Genomic DNA, 12329 nt, shown 5'->3' on the forward strand with positions numbered 1-12329 from the left:
AGTTTTTAAGATGTGTCAGTATCAGCCTGTTGATGTACTGACAATATTTTCTTGTCGGGCATTTTAATATTTTTCTTAAAAATATTTATTTATATTTAAAAAAAAAAAACAAATATCATGTGAATGTAATTAATGCGTTAGCGAACTAAATTTTTTGATCTGTAGGTTTATAAAATATTCCAAAGATAAATTAAAGCAGATTGTATGCCAATACATTTCTCATTCAGAATTTTATAACAGTTATTTTGCAGTTTACGAGGACCTATAATCTGTTAAAACTTTTTCTTATAAATTGCAACAGCTGGGACAACATAAATTAAGTTATGTACATTAATTTATAAATGATTGCCTAAATGATTTTTTTTTCTTTTATGAACATTACTTCAACAACTGTGCAATTTGCACATCTTTTTTTAATTATCTGATTGAAAATTACAATTTTTATGTATCACACATATTTTTCCATATTTATAAGAAGTTTATGTTAAAACCTACAAATGTTATTAATGCAACATCCAGGCCAATTGACACATGATAACAAATAATTGGTTTGGCATTCTCCTCAAGTAATACAAAAAATTATAGATGATTTTAAACCATACTCGCACACAGTTTTCTTAAAACAATATATTAAACTCATTATAAATATTTTTAAATACAAATTAAAAATCAGATCTTCCCACTTAAATTAGTTTCGATTAATTATTAAGTTATTTAAATGTAAGAATTTTGTTTTTTAAGCTAGCAAGTTTAGTTATAAGTTAAATGTTATAAAACCATGAAATCAGTCTTGAAATATTAAAGACTTTTAAGTACAAAACATCAGAATAAGAAATTAAATGATAATATAATAAACTACAATGCACAGGTTACTCAACTAACCTAAGTAGTCAAAATTACTAGTACGGTACTTAATACCACGCAAATCTCTTCTTTATTACTGCAACAGTACATATGAACAAAACCGAGATCAATCGAGAGAAAAATTTAATTTGAACTTGAAGTTTGTAGTTACCTATTTTTTGTTATAATTTTCTTAGCGGTTCATTGTTAAAATAAGTGCAATAACTCATTGTAACTTCTTGCAGCTTTGTTTTGCTTTTGATCGGCATTTTCTTAGTTTTCCAAAATTATTTAAAAAAATGTTGATTATTTATAAGATATTTAAATAAAATTCCAAATGGTTTTTTATTTTTTGAATTTTTAATTGTTAATTTTTGAATTGTTAATTTTGTTTAATTGAGTGTTAAAAAACCATTATGAAGAAAATTAATTAGAGAACTAAGCTTTACAGTTTATTCACAGAACTAAGAAATTAATATTTTCCAATAATCTAATTTTTTCAGGCTGCTGTTTATCAGCAAGTAAATGCCCCTTCAGTCACTTATAAAAACTTAAAAAAGTGATTTTTAAAATTTTTTAAGACTGATTTCGCAGCAATTTATTTTGTGAAATAGCAATAAAAATCTTCTGTAATGACTCATTAAATTGACTAAATTTGTATTTCTACCAGAAATATATTATATATTAGTTCAGATTTTTCTATGACAATTTAAATCCTTTGCAAAATGTTCACAACAGTGGACAATTATGACCAACTTGACACTCTTCTGTATATCCTTAATAAAGCCACTCCGTCTAATTTAAAAAAAAAAATTTAATTTCATATTACATAAAAGTCTAAGAATACAATGAGCATAAAGTTGAAAAATATAATGAGCACTTATTGTAGCAATATTTAGTAAAGACTAAGAAAATTCTTAGCAGCTATCTTCTGCTACTGCAGGAAATATTCCATGTTACCTTGTTGACTAGGAATATGTACTGGTAATCAACATTATATTGAGCTACAAAATGTCACTACTAATTTACATTCTCATTGTTCTTTAGTACTTTTATGAATGGCTTTGTCATATGTAAGGACATTAACACTAATTTTCAGATAAGTAAAAAAAAAAGAGTAATAATATAGTTTACAAATAGAATGTTAACTGCTCTTTCATTTTAAAATAAATTCACTTCAGGCTTCCTTGCTTCTAAAACATTACAATGTAATATAGGCAAACAATGATATGTTTAAGCAGAAATCTATAAACAATTTCATAATCTGTAAAATTGTAGAAAGTTAGGGCGCTATGTGCTCTTTTTTTTGGGCTCGCTTATCTTAATTGTTGGTCTATTGCCAATTTAAACAACCCAGCATGATTATGTTCCAAAGTAAAATGTTTAGAATATAAAGGTTTTAGTATAAGCTAAAGCATAAATTGTTATCCAATATTCAGCTTATTATCAATAAAAAAATTAATTAAAAATATCACTTGCTGCATATGCTTTTTAAAAATCCATATTAGCGCTTTCATGATGTGAACCACTTCATCAGATGTATTAAAATTTAAAAAAATGAAAAAAATCATTGTTTTACTCCCATCTTTAAAAGTCAGAATTTTTAACAATCTTGACTTAACATCCTTCTTTTTGAATTTTTAATATATCTGATGAAACTGTGCGCACCATGAAAGTACTAATGTAAATTTTTAAAAAGAACAAGCAGCAAGTAACGATATTGTTGTATTTTTTATTGATTCATTAATACTGCTAGGATGCTAAAAATTCATAAACAGTCAGCTTATACGCATAAACTCTTCAACAAAAACATCTAAACCCAACAAGCATTTAGTGAATTGAATCGCTCTTGCAAATACAAATTTTGGAAATATTTAATTATTTTTTCAAATTCTTTCTTATTCTAACACAATAAATTGTCTCTGTCATCACTAAATCTTGATATACACTCAAACCAATCTGTCTTCCATAAATCTCCTAAATCTTATTAGAAAATTTGTGGCAATATCTTGCATCTCATCAGCTTATTATTATATTATGGGTAATGAATTTGTCAATGAAATAGGCTTTGCCAGAGAACTCCAAACATTAATTCCTTAATAACTTTCTTTCATTTCTGGGTTGTTAATTGAACTCGTAATCAGATTCATTTCAACTTAGACTGTAGGTATTTGTGTTAGTATTCTTTCAAACTTGAACATGTTTTCATAAATTTTCTGCATTAATAAATTAAAGTAAAAAATGTACATATTTCAAATCACTGTTTTTTTTTGTATATCTTTATCTGTAAAGGCTAGTTTACAACAATTGATAAAAAAAATTATTTATAAAGTATAACAAGGTTTTGTATGCTTTACGAACTTCTTAAAAGTATCAACTATAAGATTTGAATATAAAAAATCCTCTATTACCAGTGTAACGAGATGGGAGATGCCCAATGAATAAATCCATCTTCACAATGTGTAGAATATACCTTTTATATCACACTTTAAATTAGTATTGCATATGTGGCCATTAAAATTCAAAACATGGTGGCGACATGGTATTTTCAAACATATGCCTCTGGGTTAAATTTATATTTCAATGGAAGATTGAAAAAATAATCTAAAATCGGTTTTAAAAAAATTTCGGCATGATGATTCTACTGATCCATTACTCAATTGTTGTCAAGGATCAACTGATGTTCTTTTTTCGCAAGACTGAATTTAATTAATTCTAATAAAAATATTCACAAAATAAGATATCCTTTAAGTAATTGAAAAAGTTTTATAACGTAAAAAAACATTTTAAAATGTATATAACTTCATCATATTACAAATAAGTAGAATAACCTCACTCAGAAAAAATTAAAGAAGCCCTTTTTTATATGATGAACAAGTTTATACCTACACAACCTGCTAGAATTGTCGGCAAAAATTGCAAATGATTTACCAAACTTAACTATCCCAATAACTAAATTGGATATATCCCATTTCAGAACTGTAATAAAACAACCATTAGATCACGAATTAAAATAATCAGCTGCCAATACAAACTGACTTATTCTAATTATTTTGTTTATTTCTATTTAATGGCTATACTGTTAGACCTCACCCATCCTTTAAGATGTCAAGGAATCCTTTAAAATGATAATGTAAAGGATCCTTTAAAATGCAAGTTTATTCTTTAGTTATTTGTCAATTTTCATGTTATAAATAGTGTTTTGTGAATATTTATATAATTTTTTATTAAAAAAACATGTTTGTTCTATGTCTCGAATATATGTATAACATAAAAAATAATTGACAATAATGATTAATAGACATAATTCCAAGAGTTTTCAAAAATTGCTTTTCATTCTGAATATACCAGTATGGCAAAATGACAAATAGCTTACAAGAGTGGTGTTGCACTATGGACAACGAATGCTATTTTGAAATTTAAAGAAACTGGTTCCTTTTCACCTCAAAGGATAGGCAAGTGTGGGCATAAAAGAAAAACAACAGCACAGGATCGATTATTAGTGGGAAAAAGTAAACTTCATCCAAAATTATCTACTGTGGAACTAAATCAAGAATTAGCAGCCGGTGGAACAAATTTACACATGACATCTGTTAAGACACAGACTTGCAGCTGGATGGTAAGCTCTTTGGCCAGCTAAAAAGCCGTTTTTAACACAAATATTGTTAAAAAAACCGCTGTTGTGGGCTGAAGCACACACTAACTTGACTAAAAAGTTATGTTTTCCAATGACTCACGTTTTATCTTCAGCGGCAAGTGTTCCATACGTTAAAAAAGCATCAGAAGAAATACATCACTGCCAACATTTAACAACAGTTAAACATCCAAAAGAAAAAATATTTTGAGAGTTGTTTCACATTTGAATACAATTACTAAAAAATGTGAAACATTTTAGATTAGATGTGTTGAAAAGTGATTGATTTATCAGGATTCTGATAGAAAGAGTTGCGATACAAAACAAATTCTCACAAGGGAACGGAGTATTCCAATAAGATTTGGCACCATGCTGTACTGCAAAAATGTGGAAAATTTTTCAATAAGCAAAACATTAGTGCTTTCATAGGTAAGCAACTCCTCAGACTTATAAACCCAATCAAAAATCTTCTGGCACTATTCAAAAACTGAATTGTACACAAAAATCATTCTCATTAAAGTAATAATATCAGTATGGTTTCATGATGTAGGAAACAAAAAAAAAATGTAATAACTTGTTGAATCTTTCCCAAATTATACATGTTAAGTGGTTAAGAATAAAGAACATATTAATAACTAAAAATTTACAATTGTGCAAGTATGATTTTTTCTAAATTAAGTTAACTTTTTATCTTTAAAGTTTCATCTGTGTTCAAATTAATTTGCATGTTACTTTATTATTACACATATTTTTACCCGTAAATCCTTTTAAGGCCAGATCTCTGCTCAGAAATTTTACTAACCTAACAACATATTGGTAGTCTTCATCAGATCATTGATTAATCTAAATGCATAAAAAACTAATAATGTGAGTGCTTGTATCAAATCAGTGACTGAACCAGGAACCTATATCTTTGACAATCTAGCAGCATAGAGCATATGATGTACATAGCAATCACCATCCTTCAAAGGAGCTTGAAGCTTCTAGTTCAACTCTGTTAAGTTAACACTGAATACTACCAGCTCCATTGTTTCCCATTACTGGGTTCTAATTGAAAACATCATCCAGGGTAGATGTACGAAGCTATAGATAACTACATGTATAGGAACTGCACTCGAAAAACAAAGTACCCCATCGCCTAAGAGATATCTGAATAATGTGAAATGAATCGCATACTTAAGATAATGACCCTTCTTAGTTATAAGAACTGTAGAGAAAGGAATGAGAATTCATATGTAAACTTTTAATGATACATGTTTTGTAAAGTGAAAGGTAAAGAAACGTAAAGCGATAATGATCAAATAAAATGAATTTAATTTCCTTTATACTGTCCCAAAGTCCTCTCTCATTTATTTCTATAAGTTAATGACCTCTACGATAAATCTAGAAAATTGTTAAAATATTAACCTATGCTATTATTTTCATTTACAGTAACAGACTGTTTTCACAAAGCATCCTTTTCTGAAAAGGATGCTATCATACAAAAAACGCTCCTATGTTGAATCATATAACGCCATATCAATTTAAATGTTCAGAAAATAGTTTCTTAATTTATTATCTACATAGTAGTCAAAAATAATTTAAGGTAGGATGAACACAATTATTATATAGCAACAATAAATTAACGTTTGTTCCAACAAACTATAAGCTGTAAAATTTTAACATAAATGATGCAAAAATTATTAATATAGCTTTAAATCAATGTATTCTACAATTTGGGATCGTATGTATGAATATTGTGGATAAATTATTCCTCGGCAAAAAAATAAAATAAAAATAGTAATATTGTACCCAGATTATATCAGTTTTTAAATCTTCAGGCTAAATATTAAAACCCTATTGTTTAAAAAAAATGTGCACTTTCAAACAGGTTTATAAAAACAGCAAATATTTTAAGGTATGCATAATATCACACCACAAACATTTTGTATGAATATCAGACTGATTAACACGTTCCCGCTGGCACACTATTTCCCTGCTTTTAATAGAAAGATGTTAGATGTCACGAATAGTCTTCCCATCAGACGTCTAGATTTTTCGAAAAACATGTTGGAAATAGTGTATTTATTAGAGATATGTTTTAGCTTTGTGAAATTTTTTTGTTTTATCCCCAAAACAAATGTCGACACACCAGTGTTACACTCCGACCTACAAAAGTACCACATCGCTACTCTGGTTGCCGTGCAGGCTATTTGTTATACTGAATCGCTTAGTGGTAAACAAGCGTACCGCGGTAGCTAGTTTAGAAATGGTTATGGAGCGGCACAGCTACACGCCTTTGTTTATAATGACCTTGATGCGAGTCTTAGTTTACCAGACGTGACTAATCTTCCCTGCCTCGTTTCGACAGTGTTCGTTTCTTTAATTTTGTCATTTTTTTCCTTTCATTTTACTATATAAAATTATCTAAACGAAAAATTATTGGTGGCGGTCGAAGTACGCTAATAATGAAAAAATTAGGGTTATCATAATTAACCCACGGAGTTGGTCTAGTGGTGAACGCGTTTTCCCAAATCAGCTGATATGGAAGTGGAGAGTTCCAGCGTTCAATTCGTAATAACAGTTTCTTTTATACTTTTTTGAATACTAGATCGTGGATACAGGTGTTCTTTGGTAGTTGGGTTTCAATTAACCACTCATCTCAGGAATGGTCGAATTGAGACTGTACAAGACTATACTTCATTTACACTCATACATATCATCCTCTCTAGTAATACCTTAACGGTAATATGCGGAGGCTAAACAGAAAAAGAAAGAAAGAAGGGTTATAATTATCAAATGATAAAGAGCCTGACATTGAAAACTGTTCGATTGTAATACCAACTTCATATTCATCTACTGATAATACTGGATCTGTCAAATTAACATCTAATCTTGTAGAAAATAATCCTGTAGACTACTCTGAACCCAGTATGTCAGTTATTCAGCCGTGTTACAATTACCTCTCTAGACCAGCACTTCTGTCTATGCAACTACCAAGATTTTTCTGACAATACCAACGAGGTATGGGATTATCAGAAAACCATGTCAAATGATTCATATTCTTCACATAACTCCCATACATCAGAATCGAGTGAACATGAGGCTACAATAAACTAGCCTGACTGGTCTCCTGTTACTGATTTAAATGTAAATTCCTTTCAGGAATCGCAAGATGATGACCAGTACTTGATGATCTGAGATTTCAACAAAAAATTCATTTGAGCTGTTTTCTGTTTTTTTCTGAGGATAAAGTTTTATTGTTACTGAAATGAATCGTTTTGTTAATCAATGTTTGAATAAAGAAACAGAAATAAAAAATAAAAATTTATTTAAATGGCAGAAATAAATGAAACGAGAAAATTACTCATAATTCATACGTTGATGGTATAGATCACTTAAACCTATGACGATAGGTTTTCAAATGCTTTTATAAAAAGAATGAAGCCCAGAGACGGATTTATTACGATTTTAAACCCCTGGCATTTTGCCAGCAATGAAAATTATGATTGTATTAGTAGGATTTTTAAGATAGCAACTTTGTTAATGTGTTACTAAATAATTTTTGGGCAGTTACAAAGCCAGGGGAAAAATTTGTAATTAATGAGAGTACGATTCCTTGGAGAGGAAGGCTTATTTTTTGACAGTATATTCCCCAAAACAGTGTTCCTATACACTACTCGTTCAGAAGTCAGAATATTGCTAACGAGATTACAACAGCGTAGGAACTTTTTACTCATTGTATGTATCACAAAGTAGCAAACTATGAATAATGTGAATCAGGAAAATCTTTCTGGATAGATGGGGCCCTTGTATAATCTTGATGAGGATGCACATGTTTCTCCTGCATACATCATGTTTAAGGCTTCAAGCAATTTAATGACTGTGAAGATGAAATCAAGCCTGCTTATCCAGTATATTTCCTAAAGAGAATGCGATGTTCTACAATTAAACAGCTACCTTATAATGGTGTAACTTTCATCTGTAAAAATAATTTTATACAACTTTTTACTGCCTTTATACTGTTTCATTGCCACTGTTACTAAATTTTTTGATATTTCTCACTGTACCAAGAATTCAGAAGTGGGAAAAATTATCTATAAATAAGTTTTAAATAGCAGGATTACAGGTCAGGCAATTAATTGAATTTAAAAAAAAATTAATTTCAGAATTATTTTAATTAATAAGATGCTAGAAAAAAGAATATGTTACTTCTGATACACCTCACAGAAGAGTAACTCTGTGGATTGATCATCCACTTTCCTAATCCTTATTTTCCTTTAGACGAAAATACCGTAGGGGTGGGTAAGCTGTCACTCTAGTTCCAATTGTGGCATCATGTTGCAACATTACAATAACTAGCAAATACTGGTACTTCTTTATCAGGACTAAGTGTGACGGCAAAGTTCTTTTAATGTGAGAACTGTCCAGTGACTTTGTTTCCTACCTAAAAGTTGCTAAAACATTACACCCAGCAGTTGAGTGCTTACTGAGTAAAGACAGACTTTCTATTTTCAATAAAATCAAACTTAATCTAATCTAATTTTGTTTAGCAAAATTGTAAGAAAATTATTAAGATTGATTTAAGATTTAATCCATCTTACATAATTAATATACACAAGTATAGGACTGTTATATGTAATTAATTTAATAGAAATTGTAGTATTTTGTTTGAAACCTATAAATTTATATCATTATAGTGTGGAAAAGTAATAAAATTCACAGAAATATAAAACATACATGAAGTAAAAAAAAAATTGCATTTATATTCTAATGGTTCTGTCTTAATATTTAAGATTAAATTATTAAAGTTGTTTAGTATCAGACCTTGCAAGTTCTAAGGTTTGTTATGTTGTGAATAAATTACACTAAATTCCATACGAATTTATTGATGTATTGGAATATATTAATAATTATCATAAAACTAATATTTTAGAAAAATTTTACATTTATTTAAATAATAACAAACTGATGAATGAGCAAGCTAGATTCAATAATGATATTCTATTCAAACAATAATTAATAGAGCTAAACTGCTTTCTTTAATACTTCATAAAAGTTGAGACTCTTACAGACATGATGTTTTTACTTAACGTATGACTATTTATTTTTAATACGTGACATCAACTACTATGAAGATACAAATTTTAATCATTTATTTTATTTTCATTCAACATTTAAATACACAACTGTAAATTTTATAATTAATCAATTACTCCTGATGATGGATGAATAAATTCCGAAAACGCTTGAATTTTAACATTCACTACTGTTTATAAGTTGAACCTTTATTGTTTATAAGTTACACTAAGTTTAATGGAAAAAATTAAACTTTATTTTTTTCTGTAAGAACATAACTATATCCTCAGAGAATTAATCTAGACTCTCCTTCAGTACAGACTCCCCAAAACTAAATGCTGGTTACACCATTGCCTCAAGACATAATCAGAGATACTGATTTGAACAAAATTCACTTTAACTAGTTTTAACAAATATGTTATAGTTTTCAAATATGGTTAATTAAATGCAAGTAAGGAATATATGCTACTAATAATGTAATAAAGACCAGTAATATTTCATTGAATGAAGAACCTACTACCTGTTCACATTATTGGACAATTAACCACCTCGGTTGCAATATAAATAACAGAATCGTTCAGATAAGACACCTTAACCCACCGGGTTGGTCTAGCGATTAGGTTAAGTTTGGTAAATTATATTTATAATTATAAGCATAATGTTCAAATTGAACTGTCAGATACATTTGGAAGACCCATGTTTGAATAAAATCAACGAGTGAAAATAAAAAAATAGGTTAGCCAGCGAAGTGATCGTAGGTTAAGTTATAGTTAGATTATATTTATAAACCCACCGGATTGGTCTAGTGGTTAACGCGTCTTCCCAAATCAGCTGATTTGGAAGGTCGAGAGTTCCACCGTTCAAATCCTAGTAAAGCCAGTTATTTTTACACGGATTTGAATACTAGATCGTGGATACCGATGTTCTTTGGTGGTTGGGTTTCAATTAACCACACATCTCAGGAATGGTCGAGCTGAGAATGTACAAGACCTACACACTTCATTTACACTCATACATATCATCCTCTGAAGAATTATCTAAACGGTAGTTACCGGAGGCTAAACAGGAAAAAGAAAGAAAAAGATAAGACACCTTATTGATGTTGTCAACTGCCAAGAAACCTGTAGTTAGTAAGTCATCTCTATACTTTAATGCCAAGATATACCATTATGAATGGTGTTAGTTATCATGTTAGTATGTTTGATGAATAAAGTAGTTCATTATTATTATTAGATAATTGTCTTTTCATACAACAATAATCTTAATTTACAATAATATGGTAATTTATGAGGAAATGATGTCAGAAAAAACCATCAAGGGCATATTATAGAAAAGGAAAAGAAAACAAGCTAAAGCAGTTTTTTTACTATTAACATCTACTCTAACTGGAAAAAAAATGAAAATTGATCGAACAAGGGCAGGCGGTCAGCTTATAATGTTTATTGATACTCTTTTGCAGGATGAGATCCCTGTTTAAATCCAAAATGGCAGCTTCCAATTTGGCTCCCATTTGAAGTAAACTCCATTTAAAGTAGCCTATTTGTATATTATTTTCCACAGTTAAAGCAGCAGTAGCCAAGAGGTTAACAGTCCAATCTAATAATCAGGAGGTCTCAGGTTCTTAGTCTCTCTGTTTTTAATTTTTTTTTTTAACTTCTAATTTTTATATTACCAAGCAATACCTCTTTTTTACATAACACAGGCAATTTTTTATCATATAATATTTATAAGAATCTGAAAAAAAATCGGTTTCATGTTTGCCAATTATTATTTTATTTTAATAAAAAAAATTAACCTAAAAATCTTTTTGAACATATCAAAACAGAAATCACATGAAGGATTAGCAGATATACAATGAACAGATTTAATTTTTTTAAATTTGAAAAAATTAAAATAAGTTTATTTTATGAACAGAAAAAATAAAAATGAGTACACTCCAAGAAAATATGGAAAAGAAAGTGCACACAATAAAGGAAATTATATTGGCAAGATCTCTAGTAGGCCGCTTCAAAAAATAAAATCCTATGCTCTAGTTTGTAGCTACGTAAGAAAAAAATAAAAATTAAAAAAATTTGTAAACTTAAAAACTAAAAATTATGAGACTGAAATACTTGCTACTCACTGATTGCTATGACTGTAGATAAATAAGTTACTTCAACCGCTCAAAAAACTAAATTCCATCTTTAAATGTTGTTTACTCCAAAACAGAGTCAACTAGAAGCTGTCATTTTAGATTTAAAATTACAGGTCTCTGATACCAGCCGTAGATTGGCATCAGTAACCTGACCACCTGCCATTGTAAGTTAAATTTTTATAGTCTGAGACTGCCTAACTCTGATGGTAAATTATTATAATCCATCTATTAAATTTCATTCAGTGACAACAGGTGGGGTGGGAAAAGTAATAAAAATGAACAGCGTCACTAAGTCTATTGGAGGAAGACACCAAAAACACCACCCTATATATAAAGAAAATAAATTTGTGTACTAAATAAAATGCCAAGTAAAAAGGAATGAAGAAGCAGCAGTTCCAGCCACAGAACAGAAAATAAAAATAAAATTATTAAATTTAATTATTATTATTATTATCAACAAGAATATAAGTAATATTTTGTATTACTTAAATTCTATTAATGAATATAAGAAAAACATTTTTTTACCAAACAATATATTTCAAATAAACTACAAATTTATTAAATTATATATAATATTATATAACTGAATACACTGCAAGAGCCTACAAAAATAGTTTACCATAATGGTAAATACTTTACCATTTAAAAATATACAATTTA

This window comes from Lycorma delicatula, chromosome 6, assembly GCF_047948215.1.
Source record: "Lycorma delicatula isolate Av1 chromosome 6, ASM4794821v1, whole genome shotgun sequence".
NCBI lineage: Eukaryota > Metazoa > Arthropoda > Insecta > Hemiptera > Fulgoridae > Lycorma > Lycorma delicatula.